Source organism: Microtus oregoni, unplaced genomic scaffold (genome assembly GCF_018167655.1).
Source record: "Microtus oregoni isolate MIOR12 unplaced genomic scaffold, Mior012 000092F_ref0000046, whole genome shotgun sequence".
NCBI lineage: Eukaryota > Metazoa > Chordata > Mammalia > Rodentia > Cricetidae > Microtus > Microtus oregoni.
In genome coordinates this window covers 4,144,671-4,161,999 of record NW_024544604.1, presented here as the reverse complement: position 1 = coordinate 4,161,999, position 17,329 = coordinate 4,144,671, and positions in this window count along the sequence as shown.

The window sequence follows — 17,329 nt, the reverse complement described above, 5'->3', positions numbered from 1 at the left end:
ATGCCAGAGGGTCCCACATGGAAAAATGGGTTAAAGTGGATGTGTGGTGTGGGGAAGTGGTGTTTACTGGGCGCCTATGACAAATTATATCAGCACTCTATTTGGATGGCCCAGTGATACTTGGTTCTGGAAGCTATCTGGGTACTATAACCTGAAAGTTGACACATACACACACACGAGAGACAGAGAGAGAGAGGGAGAGAGAGAGAGAGAGAGAGAGAGAGAGAGAGAGAGAGAGAGAAAGCCACTTCTGTAAAGTAAATGACTGCCCTCTGTTGTAGAATATTATTTTAAGATGTGCTACATTTGTTTATGTTGTAGAACATTTGTTTATGATGCAAAGATGGGTTGCATTGTTTTATATTGCATTTATTTAACTCTGAAGCTGCATTACTCTGTCTGTCTGGAACATCTGATTGGTCTAATGAGTAGATGAATGTTCAATAGTAAGGCAGGAGAAAGGATAGGTAGGGCTGGGAGGAAGAGAAAAGAAATAGGAGGAGAAATCAGGGAGGAGAGATCAAGGAGCAAGAAAAGAAGGGGTTAGTCACACAGCCAGACGTGGAATAAGAAGGAAAAAAACACAAAGAGTAATAAGAGTAAAAAAACAACCAACAACTTTTTGTCATACCAACATGAGGTTTCTAGGGTCCAAGAAAGCAGAAAAAAAAGGACACAGCTCCTTTGAGAAGCTTTGCCCTGTAGAAACAGTCTTTTTCATGCTAAATAGAAGTAAAAAACTAAGTAAAAATGCCTGCCACAGTTGAAGGTATTGCCATTTCAGAGCTGGGGGGTGAATGCAGTTCCTAGTGAAATGTACCTCTAACCAGGCTGGGAACTTTTCACAACACCGGAAGCAGGCTAAGCCAGGCAATAGAGCTGCATGGAGGACCTAGTTGTAGCTTAACAGTTTAAAGTTTGCTCACACAGTCGAAAAAGGCTAAAAGATATGCAGTAAAAAAGGTCCAGATGGAAAAAATACCTCTAAACAGGTTCCAATGTGTTTTACAATGTGTGTAAGCTTAAGAATGAAAGAACAGGGGTATAGTCATAGAAAAAAAAATGAGTGGTTTAAAAATAAACAAAGTTTTTAAAGAGAGTAAAAGTAATATAAAAGAAAAGAGTCATATAAGATGGAAAATACACAGGGAGTCTGGGTCCTGTATGTTATTGTGTTGATTTTGAATGTTTTGGCCTGTAGGCTGAATATGGATGCCTCAACATTGCAGAGGAATTTTGGGTGACTATTCAGACAGTCAGATGTCTCTGTCCTTTCTAATGTTTTGGACGTTACTTACAATGCACTTCCTGTTTACTCAGATAATATTACATCATTCTGGGGTTTTTTATGAAGTTAAAGACTGAATTATTAGAGTTTCAGTTGTCCTTAGTTATGATAGAAAGGAAATTATGTATAAAGCTTTGGAGTCACTAAGATGGGATGGATGGTAGAGTGTTGTCTCTGAATTTGCAAAATACAAGTGAACTGAATATTGTAATTATACTTCTTACTTGATAACTGTTTTTGTTGAATACAGTTTTACTATGTTAAAGTTAAATCTTTCATTTTTATTTAGATAAAAGTGGGAATATTGTAGAATATTATCTTAAGATGTGTTATATTTATTTATGCTGTGGAACGTTTGCTTTATGATGCAAAGATGTGTTACATTCTTTTATATTTCATTTGTTTAACTCTGTGAAGTATGCTACTTTGCCTGTCTAAAACACCTGATTGGTCTAATGAATAGCTGAAGAGCCAATAACAAGGCAGGAGAAAGTATAGGTGGGACTGGCAGGCAGATTAAGAATAGGAGAAATTTTGGAGGAGAGATCAAAGATTGAGAAGAGAACTGGCCAGCCACCCAGTTACATAGCAAGACACAGAATAAGAAGTAAAGAAAGGTAAACAGAAATAGAGAAAGGTAAAAGCCCAGAGGCAAAAGGTAGATGGGATAATTTGAGGAAAGCTGGCAAGAAACAAACCAAGCTAAGGCCAAGCATTTATAAGTAAGAAAATGTCTCAAGCCGGGCGGTGGTGGCCCACGCCTTTAATCCCAGCACTCGGGGGGCAGAGGCAGGCGGATCTCTGTGAGTTCGAGGCCAGCCTGGTCTACAAGAACTAGTTCCAGGACAGGCTCCAAAACCACAGAGAAACCCTGTCTCGAAACCCCCCCCCCCAAAAAAAAAACAAAAAAAAAATGTCTCCATGTGTGATTATTTGGAAGCTGGGTGATGGGCCCCCAAAAGAGCAAAGAGTAAAAGAACCAACAATGGTCTTCCCATATGATAACAGGACAGTATATATTAGTTGATTCTGAAAGGTTTTTGGGTACTATGACCTGGAAGTTCATACACACACACAAACAAACAGAGCGAGAGCAAGAGCGAGAGTGGGGGAGGGAAAGGGAGGGAGAGAAAGCCAGTTCTGTAAAGTAAATGACTGCTCTCCAATGTGACAACAGGACAGTGGTATATATTTGGATCTCCTCCCGGACAGGTGACTCACGCTGGCTTATCCTTGTCCCAGGATCTGCAGGGATTTCTTTGAAACACCTGTGCAGGCTGGCTTTGTGCACAACTGTAGTGGGTTTGATTCCAAATGTTAGTGCTAGCAGGCCTCACAAAGAGCAGTGAAAGTGCTCATTCAAAGAAGGGCAGCCAACACTGTCATGCGAGGCTGAGGTCAGAGGTTCTGAAGAGCCCGCAGTAGCGTTTGTGAAAGAGCCAAGGCCTCCAAGTCCTGGGAAAACCTAAGATGCCACCTGATGATAGACTTGCCATGTCCACTTGCTGGACCCTTTTCCCCTATCTTCACCAACCCACTGATGGACACCAGGGAACTAAGCGCTACTGTCAGACAGGAAGGAAAAAGTGACAGATCCCACCCTTATCTCACCCTGAGCCCTCAGAGCTGGTATTCACTTACAAGCATGCTAGTGTTTGGAGTGGATTCCAGATGCAATGTCAAACAATGCCAGATGTTGTGGCTATTTGCTTGAATTTGGTAAACCAGCTGCAAATTGGTTCTCTGTGTGTGTGTGTGTGTGCGTGTGTGTGTGTGTGTGTGTGTGTGTGTGTGTGTGTACAACTGTGTCTTTGTAGAAACAATCTCAGAGGAGTTGTGGGGCCTGGGAAGAAAGGAGCTCTTCCTGTTCTGACGTTGTTTGAAAGGCACAGAGAGAGTGAACGAGTGCCCTGGGACTGCTGGAGCAAATGATAGCAAACTGGCTGAATTAAAATAGCAGAAATGGATTCTCTTCCTGTTCTTGAAAGCACAAGTTGAGGATGAAGGTGTTGGGGACATGATGTTTCCTTTAGGAGATGTGGTGAGAAACCTGTTTTAGGCCTTGCTTCTAGGTTCTCGTGGTCAGCAGTCCTGTGCCTTGTCTCTGCCTGTGTTCACACAGCCTTCCTCCTGAGGTGGGTGTGTCTACATTTCTCTCTTCACCTAAAGACTCCAGTCACTGTATTTGAACTCACTCCAAGTCCTTCAAAATTCATCTTAATTTGACTACATCTGCAAAGACCCTATCAACATATTTTTTGAGGGTCATACTTATCTCAGAGAGTCAAGTTAAACATACTTTTGATGTTAGCTCAAAAGAAATTTTGGGGAGTGTCTGATAGGCCACATCCCCACAACCTCCCATTCCACTAGGCTGTAGGGAAATGAACATTCCAATGTTTTGCCTCATGATGGTGCTCAGTAGTTGCAGTGACTATTTATTGTTGCCTTCTGCCCCACACCAGTCCAATGTCTACAAACCCCTCCTGCACCAGTCTCTACAGGCTGGAGGAGTTGGTCATGTGATCAGGGCCTGGTCAATTCTAGGATACTTTGCTCTGGTCCAACGGGATTGCTTTAAGGGAACTATGTGGCTTACTAGGCTCTCAAGATCCCTTGAGACATTAGGAAAAGTGGAGTCCCAAGGGAAGTCTGAATGGATCCACTAATGACCACCTCCAGGGTCCACTGACAGTAAGCTGTAGGTGAATTGTGTCCCCCAAGAATTATGTGAAAGACCTGGAGGGAAAATTTGGGGTATCTTTAGTTTCATGGAGGCTTTTCCTCTTGTTTCAGGTGGACTTTGCTTGGGGAACAAGATCCCAGAAAACTTAGTGACCTCCAAAGTCACTTTAAATCAGTGGCATTGGAGTTCTTGTTTCAAGAATTTAAAGAATAAAAGGCACAGAGCACAAAGGGTGACTTTTAGAGAGAAATTTATTAAAGGGTCATAACAGAGAGTGTTGTTGAATATTACTTTATCTATGGAAAGGTGTGTTGCATTTGTTTATGCTGCATTTGTTTAACTATGTAAAGATGGGTTTCTTTGCCTGCCTAAGGTACCTGATTGGTCTAATAAAAAGCTAGATGGCCAATACCTAGGCAGTAGAGGATTGGGTGGGGCTGGCAGACAGAGAATAAGTAGGAGGGGGAATCTAGAATCTAGAGGAGAGAAGAGAGAATGAGGAGAGACAAGAACAAGGGAGAAAGAGAAGGAGCTGCTCAGGCCCAGCAAGTCAGGCAGCCACCAGCCAGCCAGACATGAAGGAAGCAGAAAAAGAAGAACACAAAGAATAAAAGAAAGGTAAAAAAACCCTGAAGCAAAACAAAGATGAAGAGAAACAGGTTGATGTAAGTTATTAGAGCTAGTGGGACAAGCATAAGCTAGGTTGAGCATTCATAACTAATAATAAATCTCCGTCTCATGATTTGGGAGCGGCAGTCCAAGAAAGCCTGCTACAAGAGATAGAAACTCCTGCATAGCAGGTCCTTGGGAGTGAGGTACCATTGAGATTCTGACTATCCTGGAGGATTTGTTAAGGACTTAAAGCAGAAACTGAGGTGATGAATTGTGTGTGTGTGTGTGTGTGTGTGTGCGCGCGCGCGCGCATGCGCGCGCACACACACACACACACACACACACGCTAGGAAATATACACCAGTCAGTGCAGTTAGCACAAGCACAAGGTGTTCAAGTGCCCCCTCTCACCTCCACTCAAGTCCTCACACACAGCTTCCAGGCAGCTGTAAGAGATAACAAGGAAGCAGGAAGCAGGTTTTTGTTTTGTTTTGCTTTTTTCTGGCCTCCCAAAAGTACAGTTTTGGAGTTGCTGCTCTGGGGTCCCTGAGCAACCTGACAAGCTCCATTCTTTGTTCTCATCCCTAGTCTCTGGCGCTTGCAGCCGTGATTTCACTCATAAGTACGGTGTCTGCAGATCAGACTGTGACATGGGGGGGGGCTGTCTTCCAGTGATGCTGTCCTTATGAGGAGAGAAAAACTTGGAACAAAGCCATGTGCAGAGGGCAGTAGAGACTGGGAGCAGTGTGTCTCCAAGTCAAAGAGTGCAAGGATTGCTGGGTGAGACAAGCTAGCTGTCATCTTGAGAGCCTTCTGAGGGAGCATGGATACAGGCAGACACCTAGCTTAGGCTTCTGGCCTTCTGCATGGGCAGAGACTTGGTTTACCTTGTTCTAAGCCACCCAGGTTGTGCTCGCTGGTTATGGTGGCCACAGAAAACAGATGTAGTGTTTGGGCCAGTCTCGTGTCCTCGTCAAAGGCACACTTGGCTTATTTGGCCTTGCAACTTTCCTCTCAGTGGAGAAGTTCCTCACACTGACCAGGACTCCTTCGAAAAGGGTCATTCAACTATTATTCACGACGTGCTGACAAGCTATACGCCTATGTGCCCACTTCCGTCCTTCTCGTGTGGTGAGAAAAACAGGGCAGTCCTGGGCTTCATTTTTCCAGAGGCTCAAAAATAACCTCAGAAACGCAGAGGGAGTGAGTTTTAGGCACTTGGATCCTACATAATTTAGCCCCGCTCCCCTTTCGTAGCCCTGCCATGACACACAGTCTTTCACCAGGCCCAGATGCACCACCCACCTTTAAGAGCTGGAATAGGTGGACCCATTCCTCCTCAGAGCTCTTTGTATATCTGCAGGTTTTGCCCATATACCCTAAGAAGAACTTTTAAAATGGAAATTTTAAACGTATATTATTGCAGTTTCTACTACTATAAGAATACCTAAAGATAGGATTTTTCTCATTACATTTATGTATTTGTTTTTGGCAGGGGGTGTGAAAATCTCCAGTTTTCATGTGGAAGTCAAAGGACACCACATGTGAGTCTGCTTTCTCTTATCCCCGGGGTCCTGAGAATAAACTCAGGCCATGAATCTTGGGAATAGGCACCTTTGTCTATTGAGCCATCTCGCTGACCCAAAGAGAAGGTTTTTAGCTTCCTTCTTTGAAGTCTCAAGGGTGTTGTGAGTTGGTTTTGTAGTACTAGCATCACAATGTGGGAAGTGGGTATAAGGCAGGAGGATCACAAGGTAAGAAGCCAGAGTGTGGGCTCAACTTGTCCTTTCACGGGAACTCAGTCCTAAGGAAACTTATGGGGTACCATGATAACTACATTAATCCCTTTGGAGACCAGTTTCCCTATTACCCCCCTTAGGTCCCACCAACCCTCCCAGCACCTCACTGGGACCAACCTTCCAATACATAAGCCCTTGACAGGCATATTCAAACTTTATCTAAACTACGGCAAAACATATTTAAAGCATCTTTACCCACGACGGAGCTATAACAATGGCCGACTCATGGTCACTGGCCTTCACCTGCATCCTTATCAACGCCTCTCTTCCCAAAACAAGAAGTAGAGCAAATCACAGTGTTACATCATTATGCTCACAAATAGTGTCACATTTATTTCTAAAAGATTAGTGACTTTCAAAAAACTGAGATACCATTATTATGTACAAAGATATTTAACAATTCTTAAGTAGTAGCATATAACCAAGGGGTGCGGAGAGTTCCAACTGCTTCATCAATATGACCATATTTTAATAATTTAAAAAGATTTTTATTTATTTTAAAATATTTAAGTATACTTAAATACTATTTTGATGATGTACTTATTTTATATTTGGTATAGTATTTCATTGTTTTCAAAGTATGGGTATGTATGTGTGTCTGTACATGCTTGCAAGTGAGGGAAGTGGCGGTCAGATCCACCGGAGCTGGAGTTATAGGAGATTGGGAGTCACCTGATGTGGGGTTGGGAGCTGTGCTCAGGTCCTCTGCAAGAGCAGGGCATGCTCTTAAGCATGGAGGCATCTTTCTGGCCCCCAGTGTGAGTATTTTTAGGTGGCTTGTCTGTGTTAGCATCCAAATAAGGATACACATATGAAACCGTTTTCCTTGAGCTGTTCCCTTTCCTCTCTTGCCACATCTCTGAGGGAGGACACTGGGCTGTTTGTTTCGTGGAGCTTTCCCATGTGTTTTCTCCGGATTGCTCCTGTAATGTCAGAACAGGCATGGGGATGCAGGTGGAGGTGAGGTGGTCCTTCTTTGGTGTCGGTGACTGTGAACTGGATGTACAGGGTCAATCTCTGGATGGCTCTCCTCCTCTGCTGGCGGTTCTTTTTTCCTGTTGAGGATCATGATCTACTCCGCCTAACTTCCTTCACTCCGGACACTAGCTCACGCCCTATGGCAGAAAGGCATACCGCATCTTCCTTCAAGATAGACTCCAGCTTTCTTTGCTCCACACGGTGCACACCCTTGAAGGACGGGCCACCTCTGTGCTCTTTTTCATCGTACTTCTACTGCCTGGCACAGAATGGTGGTTCGTGAATATTTGTGGAATGAATGAGTCAGTTTAGAAAGCATGAGAAAGCCTGGAAAGGGACTGGGACAGAAGTGAACCCCAGACTAGGTATGGGGTCTTTTAGGACCCTGGTTTTCTATGAAATGCTTTTGCGCGAACATGCTTACTTCATGGTCTCACCTTCTGAGGCTGCTGCAAAATACAGCTCACCCCTTTTAGTATTGGGTGGCAGTAGGAAGCAAAACCAAAACCCAGACTCTTCTTGTTCTTTCACCCTCGACCTCAGAGACTCAGAATATCTCATCTTTTAGCACCGCCTAAAATGCAGGAGTTTTACTTCCTGGATTAGGAACTGTTTCCTTCCCAGAGAGGCCTGATGTGCCTTCAGGGGAGTCCTTTCCCTCACCCTTTGATCTTAGCCCACCATTCCACCAGCCCCTGGCTCCCTGTGAATTAAACAAGAAGGGAGAAACTAAGGCTCCGGAAGAAAGTTCAGCTTCCCATTTGTGCTGGCAGGGCACCTGGCTGGCTGCTAAGCAGAGTCCAGGAGGGGGATTTCTGGCTTCTTCCTGGGGATCAGCGCAGGCTATCGGGCATGGGAAGGTCACATTATCCTATAGTCTCTGGGGACTCCTTAGAGGATACAGCTGCAAAGCAGCAAGAACTCCTTTCTTCTTCTGGGAGGGAGGAAAGGGACAATAGGGCCTCCCCAGGTGGTCTCTGCGTGGATCTCAGGGCAGGCTATGTGGAAAAACCTGAAGCAGCCTGGAACAGACCCTCCCTGGCACTGATTTCCAAGCTGGCACTAAAGGTGCCTTGGCAAAAATTGGAGGGGTCTGAGAGTTCCCAGCTTCCAGTGCTTGCTTGCAGTTCCAGGGCTCTGGGTTGCCAGGCAGTGGAGGTCTGCAGAGGCCCGAGACTGAGCCAAGAATGTTAAGAGGGGCTGGGCTCCAACAGACTGCTGGACCGATGGCTAGCTTTACCCACATGGCACTGGGTTTTCGCAACAGTCAACTTAGAACCACCTCATATCCTTGAGGACAGTACCATTCTAGGCAGCTGAGTGGAAGGAGTTTCTCACAGTTTGCTTGCGGGAATGGTTTCCTTTGAGACTCTGTTGGGGGATGTAGTGATTTCTTGTCCATTTTTTTGTCTGTCTTTTTGGTTCAGCATTGGTATTTTTTTTTAAAAGAATGGTGCAATTTTAAGACAATGAAACCTTGCATTAAAACCATTACTCCCCAGTTGCTTCTGTTCCTGGGCATGGTCCTCTGAGTGAGACACTTATCGGGGAGGCATTTATTAGTTGCCAGGTGGCCTTTATCACTCAAAAATGCTTTGGTTGGGTGGGTAGCCTGGAGAGATGCTCGGTGGCTAAGAGCACTCTCTACTCTCACAGAGGACCAGAGTTTGGTTCCCAGGTGGCTCACAAACATCTCTAACTCCAGCTACATAGGATAGGAGCTCTCTTCCGGCCTCTGAGAAGACTGCATTCACAGGTACAAACACATATTCATACAATTTACAAAGCAGAAAAATAAAATCTGTAAAAATGTTTCTGGGACACATCACATGGATGTATCTTTCAGAGCCTGTGCTGTGTCCTTTTAGGTGGCTTCAGAGACAGCAGGATTGGGCTACATTTTGGGGATCAGGTCAGAGTCCCCTTATTAAATTCTGGTTTATGTGGCTGGTAATGCTGAACCTAGCACCCCATTGAGCACTTGGGGATTCATGAGATAAATGATTTCTGTAGGGTAATTTATCTGAGCTGCAGGAGCCTGATTTTCTTGCTTAGTTTGTCAGAACTGGAAGGTGTTTTCAGAAATGATGAACTCGTGGGGCATTGCCTTAGTTAGGGTTCCTATTGCTGTGAAGAGACACCATGGCCATTGCAACTCTTGTAAAGGAAAGCATTTATATGGGGTGACTCACTTACAGTTCAGAGCAGAGGTTCAGTCTATTATCATCATGATGGGGGTCATGGCTGTAGTTGGATGCTGTGTCTTTGTTTCCTGGCTGACCAGACCTGAATAGTCACACAGACACTATATTTATTACAACACTGTTTGGCCAATAGCTCAAGCGTATTCCTGGCTAGCTCTTATATCTTAAATTAACCCATTTCTAGTAATCTATGTATCACTGCAAGGCTATGGCTTACTGGTAAGGTTCTGGCATCTTTCTCCTTTGGTGGCTAAATAGTGTCTCCTGACTCTACCTTCTTTCTCTCTATATCTCTGTTCAGATTTCCTGCCTGGCTTTACTCTGCTAAGTCATTGCCCAAAAAAGCTTTATTCATCAACAAATAAAAGCAACAGACATGGTAGAAGAAGATGAGAGTTCTTTATCTTGCAGACAACAGGAAGTAAACTATCTCATTGGCTTGAGCACATATGAAACCTCAAAGCCTGCCACTGCATTGACACACTTCCTTCAACAAGACCACACCTACTCCAAGGAGGCCACACCTCCAAATAGTGTCACTCCCTGTGGGGTCCATTTTCTTTCAAAGCACCATAGTCACCATCCTGGCATGCTCCTGGTATGTGTGCCACTGATCAGCATGGCAAGCAGGAGCATCACATTACAGAGGAAGCTGCCTTTCCAGATCCTTCCATTGTTGGGATTCTGGCTCAACACAGTCTTCTTTGCTCCACATCTCCAGCTGCTAGCACAATGCTCATGGCCAATGCCCTAGTTAGCCTTCTCTCAAAGAGGTGCCTACAAGGCGTTTATGTGACAAGAGGTCCCAGCAGCTCGGTAAGTGGGTGCAGAAGTAAAGCAGGAAAGGGAAGAGAGCCCATAAACAGTGTAAACAGTAGGTAAGTGAGGCACAGACCTGCTGGGAACCTCCTGGAAAACAGTGAGGAATGTAGGCCTGGGTTGCCCATAGCTGGCATTGGGAATCTGGGGTAAGTAAGTATGTAGCAATCCCTGCCCTCCTGCCCTCCTGCCCTCCCCACCTTTGTCTGAATATGGTTTCTGCTGTATCATGTCTGGAGCTTCCAGGTTGCCTATAGTATGGGCTGAGTATACTATACTCAGAGGAATGCTAATTTTTTTATTGGTTTTATTGAGCTATCTATTTTTCTCTTCTCTCCTCTCTTTTTCCCCCTCCCCTTCTTCCCTCTCCCATGATTTCCATGCTCCCAATTTACTCAGGAGGAGATCTTGTCTTTTTCTACTTCCCATGTAGATTAGAACCATGTATGTCTATTTTGGGTCCTCTTTGTTATCTAGGTTCTCTGGGATTGTGAATTGTAGGCTTTTTTTTGCATTATGTCTAAAAGCCACTTGTGAGTGAGTACATATTATATTTGTCTTTTTGGGTCTGGGTTACCTCACTCAATATGATGTTTTCTAGAGCCATCCATTTGCCTGCAAATTTCAAGATATCATTATTTTTTTCCTCTGGGTAGTACCTCATTGTCTAAATGTACCACATCTTCTTTATCCATTCTTTGGTCAAGGGGCATTTAGGTTGTTTCCAGGTTCTGGCTATGACAAACAATGCTGCTATAAACATAATTGAGCACATGTCCTTGGGTATGATTGAGCATCCTTTGGATATATACCCAAAAGTGGTATTGCTGAGCCTTGAAGAAAGTTGTTTCCTAATTTTCTGAGAAATCGCCACACTGACATACAAAGGGGCTGTACCAATTTGCATTCCCACCAGCAATGCAGGACTGTTTCCTTTACCCCACAACCTCTCCAGCATAAGTTGTCATCAGTGTTTTTGATCTTGGCCATTCTTACAGGTGTAAGATGGAATCTCAGAGTTGTTTTGATTTGCATTTCTCTGATAGCTAAGGATGTTGAACATTTCCTTAAGTGTCTTTCAGCCATTTTAGATTTCTCTGTTGAGAGTTCTCTGTTTAGATCTGTACTCCATTTTTTGGATTATTGGATCTTTTGATGTCCAATTTCTTGAGTTCTTTGCATATTTTAGAGATCAACCCTCTGTCCAATGTGGGGTTGGAGAAGATCTTTTTCCATTCTGTAGGCTGCCATTTTACCTTGCTGATTGTGTCTTTTACTTTGTAGAAGCTTCTCAGTTTCAGGAGGTCCCATTTATTAATTGTTTCTCTCATTGTCTGTGCTACTGGGGTTATATTTAGGAAGTAGTCTCCTGTGCCAATGTGTTTAAGTGTAATTCCCACTTTCTCTTCTATGAGGTTTAGTGTTGTTGGTTTTATGTTGAGTTCTTTAATCTGTCTGGACTTGAGTTTTGTGCATGGTGATAGATATGGATCTATTTTCATTCTTCTAGATTTTGATATCCAGCTATGCCAGCACAATTTGTTAAATATGCTTTCTTTTTTCCATTTGATATTTTTTGCTTCTTTGTAAAAATCAGATGTTTATAGGTGTGTGGATTGCTATCCAGGTCTTTGATTAAGTTCCATTGTTCTTCCTGTGTATTTTTATGCCAATACTAGACTTTTTTCAGTATTGTAGCTCTGTAGTAGAGTTTGAAGTCAGAGATTGTGATGCCTTTTTTGTTGTACAGGATTGTTTCGGCTATCCTGTTTTTTTGCTTTTCCATATAAAGTTGAGTATTGCTCTTTCGAGGTCTGTGAAGAATTTTGCTGGGCTTTGCATTGAATCTATAGATTGGTTTTAGAAATAAGAGGCAATAGGTGAGTTTGGAACTTTCTCTCAAGGGCCAGCTTCCCCTCCAGGCACTATTGGGCAGAAGGGATAAGGAACAGAGCAACATGCCCTATAAACAATCAAATGTTTGTTGACTATATTTGTGGGGTGGCTGTGTCTCCAGGCAGATTTTCTAATGTGGGGATAATGATTTAGGGACATATCAGTTAACAGGGTCATGCCTTTCTAATTTTAATTCCATACACATGAATGTATAGAGTTGCCAACCCTCTAGTCTTGAGTGCAAATCCCATATTAGATGGTTTGTAACTAATTCTTCACTGTACATGGATGGCATCAGTTCTTATGTTCTCACCAACTTCTGGACACGACATCCTCTTGTGAAGGTGTAATGGAGAAGAGGTGTGGCTTGCAGTCACAGTTCTGAGTTTGAATCTGGCTTCTACCTCTCTGTGACCTCAGACAAATTGTTCCACCTCTCTGAACGTCCTCCTCTGGGATGAAGCAATAATGTCACTTCCCTGAGCTATTTTGAGGATCAAAAGAAATACCGTTGGTACAGACAGACAGACATGTATCCACCACTGTAGAACGTGTTCTGTGTTCAGATCATCATCCCCTGATGAACTGAGTAGGTAGGAGAGGCCTATTATGAGTTAGCCTCTGTGGTGGGTTGAAAGAAAATGGCCCCCATAGGGAGTGGCACTCTTAGGAGATGTGGCCTTGTTGGAGGAAGTGTGTCACTATGGGGGTGGAATTTGAGGTCTTTTATGCTCAAACTACATCCTGGGTCACAGTTTACTTACTATTGCCTGCAGATCACGGTGCACAACTCTCAACTGCTTCTCCAGCACACGCATGTACCTGTACACACCTGTGCATCTGCATACACAAACATGCACGTATGCACACAAACATGCATGTATGCACACATGCAGACACAGATGCTTGTACAAACTTCAACCCTTTTTATAGTGTGCTAAAAGCTGATAAATTTCTTGGAAAAACCTAAGTCTGGGGAGGGGAAGGTGGCATTAAGCTGACCTGAGGACGAAGGAACAGACACAATGACATTAGATTCACTTGAGTAATGCAGGGTGGCCTTATCTGAAGATCTGTAACTCAAACACACCTGTAAAGATCTTTCTTCCAAATAAATATATTTTTTAAATGTATAGTTTGAGGATCACCATTTGGCCCATGCCGCAGGACAACTGGAGAAGAGAGAAGCAGGCAGAGTCTAGCCGGAATGAGCATGTTTGGAGTCTCTCGCAAATGTTGGCCTCAGCCCCTGACCTGATGGCAGAACTTCCCACTGCATTTACCAATTCTGGCTTCCTGCGTCCACATCTGTGGTTGCTTTCCTGCGTTCTGCTTTTCCTTGCTGTCTCCATTGATGGATCAGAGTTGAGCTGATGAAAAAAGGCAAGGGCTTCCTGACTGTCCTCAGAATCCTTGTCTGCTATCAGACACAGGGACTGACAGGACCTTTTGGGCCATCCACATGCAGAGTCCAAAGTGTCTAGCCACTTCTCTGTGACCTGCTGCTGAGCTGGGGGATGGGAATCGCTGCCAGGCCCAGACTGGGTGTGTTCACCTCTGCCCTGGTTTTGTCCAGAAGGTTAACTGCCAGGCAGTCTCTCTCTGTACAGCTAAGGAAGAAGACAAAGAGGAGGATGGCAAGATTCTTGGCTGCGAAGTTCTTAGACTGTCAGCTGGGATGATGAATCTCGCTTGTCACTTTGGTTTGATTGAAAGATACCCAGGAGATTAGTCGATCTTACCTCTGGGTGTGCCTGTGAGTCTTTCCGGAGACAATCAGATTGCAGGGCTCTGACTAATCCATTGTCGAATTTCAAACTTAAGTAGAGAGCTGGGAGGCTGGAGGAAGGTGGAAGGTGGGGTCTAGCTGGAGAAAGTGGCAGACAGTTGAACCTTCAAAGGCTGCATCTGGGCTCTGGGCCCTTCCTGCTGTTCCTCTTTGCTTCCTGGCTCCCATGAGGTAATTCACCATGCCTTTCTTCTAGGAGGTATTTCTTTACTTAGGCCAAGCAGCATGGACCAAAACCTCTGAAACGATGAGCAGAAAGAAAGTCTTTGCTGAACTCGTTTCTCGTGACTTTTGTCACAGCGACGGAAATCTAACACACTGCAGAAGTAAAGCCTGCATCTAAGTCACTACAGTTGTCCCCTCCTGCATGGGAAATACTTTGCAAGACTTCTGGTGCATGCTTAAAGTTACGTGTAACGCCAGCTCCTGTATAGACTACGCTAAAGGTTACCAGGAATTAAAAGGTTAATAGCAATGACAATAAAATGGAATTATAACAATACAATGAAATAATAACCATGAATGCAAGCAATGTCTCTCACTCGCACAATATCCTACCTTCTCTCGTGCTAATGGAGCAGATTCAGAATTTCTGTGATGAGACAAGTAAGGCGAACAACATAGCAATGGTGACAGCAAGAGGCCACCGCTGAGGTTCTTCATCCATCTCCTCCTGTGAGCTCTTGTGCCCAGTGTGGCGAGTCTCATGCCATCCTGTTCCATTCCTCCTGAGACAGCAGCTGTTCCTCTTCACCTGGCGGATCCATGCTATATATACTAGCTACTCATTACTCGCTCTCAGTATAGGTGCTTGGGTTGTAGTAAGTCAAACAATGACAACCTATTTAAAACGTAGGAATTACTTCTTTCTGAAATTTCCTCTTTCATATTTTCAGACTGCCATTGACCATGGGTAATAACAAAAATAAAAGGGTTGGCAAGTGGGGGTCCACGGGGTATCACAAAGGCATACAGCAGGTACTGCTACTTTTCTGTGCTGCTTCTTGGCCTGCCAGTCTTTCTGGGTGCTGCGGCCTTGATTCTAGCATACCGTCTGCTTTCCATTCCAAGGGCGGTGGCTCTCAGTTCCACTGCCTGAAGGCTTTGTAGGCATAAGGGCAGTTTGCCTGGGCCAATACTCGAACGGACAGCTAGTGCCCCAGGATCATGGTCCAGGAAGGATAATTGATCCAGCCGCTTTGCCCTGCAGCCAAGCCCAAGACTAGGGCCACAGGGCTTCACCCAGGAGCTGAGCTCTAGCTACCTGGTAGCGGGTGTGAGGGTGTGGAGATATGGGGGGTTTAGGAGGATTAGGGGTGTGGGGTATGGGAGTGTATACATGTGTTCTCCCCTTTTCTGTTTTCCTTCCAGTTAGGTCTCACTCTCCCCAGTCCCTCAATGGGATTCCTAAATTTGCTTTACAAGTTAGCAACCAGTTCCCCAATCCTTATCTTACACCATGTTTTGGGAAGGAGTGACCAAAACTGTGACTCCAGACAAAGAGTAACAGCTTCCAACACCTTGCTAAGACGAGGTGGGAGAGAACGCAGCAGGGCTGTGTGGAAGGGTCTTGGAAGATGTCTCAGTGGAAGTGAAATTTGCTATGGGTGCTGAAGGAAGTGTAGGAGTTGAAGCTCTGGTATCAGGAGCCAAGAGAGTGGGCTGCCTTTGGTGCTGCAGAGGGGTCAGCAGAACAGCAATCACAGAGCAGAGCACAGGGACAGCAGCCTGTTAAGCCGCCGCTGGCATAGTCGCTGCAAGCAAGTAGTGATGGGCTTCCGAAGCCTGGGAGGAAATTAGCACACTCGCTCTGCAAACCTCTTAGCTTTGCTCCAGAGACAGAACACTGTGTACAGACACACTAATGGAGGTCAGGATCGGGGACAGGATGGAGTGCACTCTCCTGCACCCAGCTGCTGCTTCCTGAGGACAAGGGCACAGGAGGTGAGCAGCTCTTTTTTTCCTAGGAATTCTCCATCTCCATCTTTTCAGCCATTCAGCCTCACAGCAGCAGAGTGAAACCAAAGAAGGCAGTTTGTTTGGGGGACATCTTTCCCTCTCTACCTCCTCCTTCCCTGAACCATTCTGATCATCTTTCACCATTTCTCCCTCCCCCAGCACAGTCAGTGTCGTCTTCTCCTGAACCATTTACTTCCAAGCAGATTCATTCATCCTAAAGAAGAAGTGATAGATTGGAAGTACTGCATAAATGGACGTCAGGAAAGACTAATTGGGGCTGAAGAGATGGCTCAGCAGTTATAAACACATGCTGCTTTTATAGAGGACCTGGATTTGGTACCCAGTAACCATATAATGGTTCACAACTGTTTTTTAATTCCAGTTCTAGGGAGCCAACGCCCTCTTCAGACCTCTGTGCCCCCCCCCCCACACCACCAGATATACATGCAGACAAAATATCCATGCACATAAAATTAAACAAAAAGTCTAGACAAAATTATTATTATCTTTAAAAAAACATAACTGAAGTTCTTGCTTGGTTTACTGTATAAGATAATGTACTTGTCTGTTTCTATTTAACTATTATTTTTATTAACAAGGCCTTCCTATATAGCCCAGGCTGTCCTCCCTGGCAAGTGCTGGGATCCCAGGTGCATCCCACCCTCCTGGCTAAGCATCCAATTTGAGAGTGTCATAAACAACGAAGGCTGTTGGCCTTCTTTCCTTCTGGACACTGCACACAGCTCTTCCCCTTTCTGCCTTCTGACTGAAGGTGTGGCCCGTGTCTCTGTGCCAGGCTGATATTGTTGTAACACCAGTTCTGGCTCCTGCCAAATGACAAGAGATGCGTCTTCCCTACTTCCTACTTGAATTCACACTAGAGAGGAAGTTCCTGAGAGGTTGGAAAGGTAATCTCTAATTCTGCTCCCTGTTTACCCAGCGCTTTCCTCAGCCCTAAGGCTGCTTCCTAAATGAGCTATGAGCTGGGTACTATAATGTCCTCTTCTGGTGTCTGAGGCCAAAGCAGGCTGTTCCAAGGCAGATGGAATCCTAAAGACCTCCTTCACGCTTTCCAGGGATCCAATACAGCTGTTCCTTAGCGGCTGCCTTGTAGTAGGTCGTCGTCGTCATTGTCATCTTCTTTTCTTCCGTCTTCCTTTTCCTCTCTTTTTGCCTCCTCCCTTTTCTTCTTCTATGAAAAATGGAAAAAGTTAAAGAAGAAAAGGAAAGGGTGTTGAGGGCCACTGTGCCTTGCGCCTGAATTTCCCAGCAAAGTCACCTTTCCAGCGCTCACAGGCT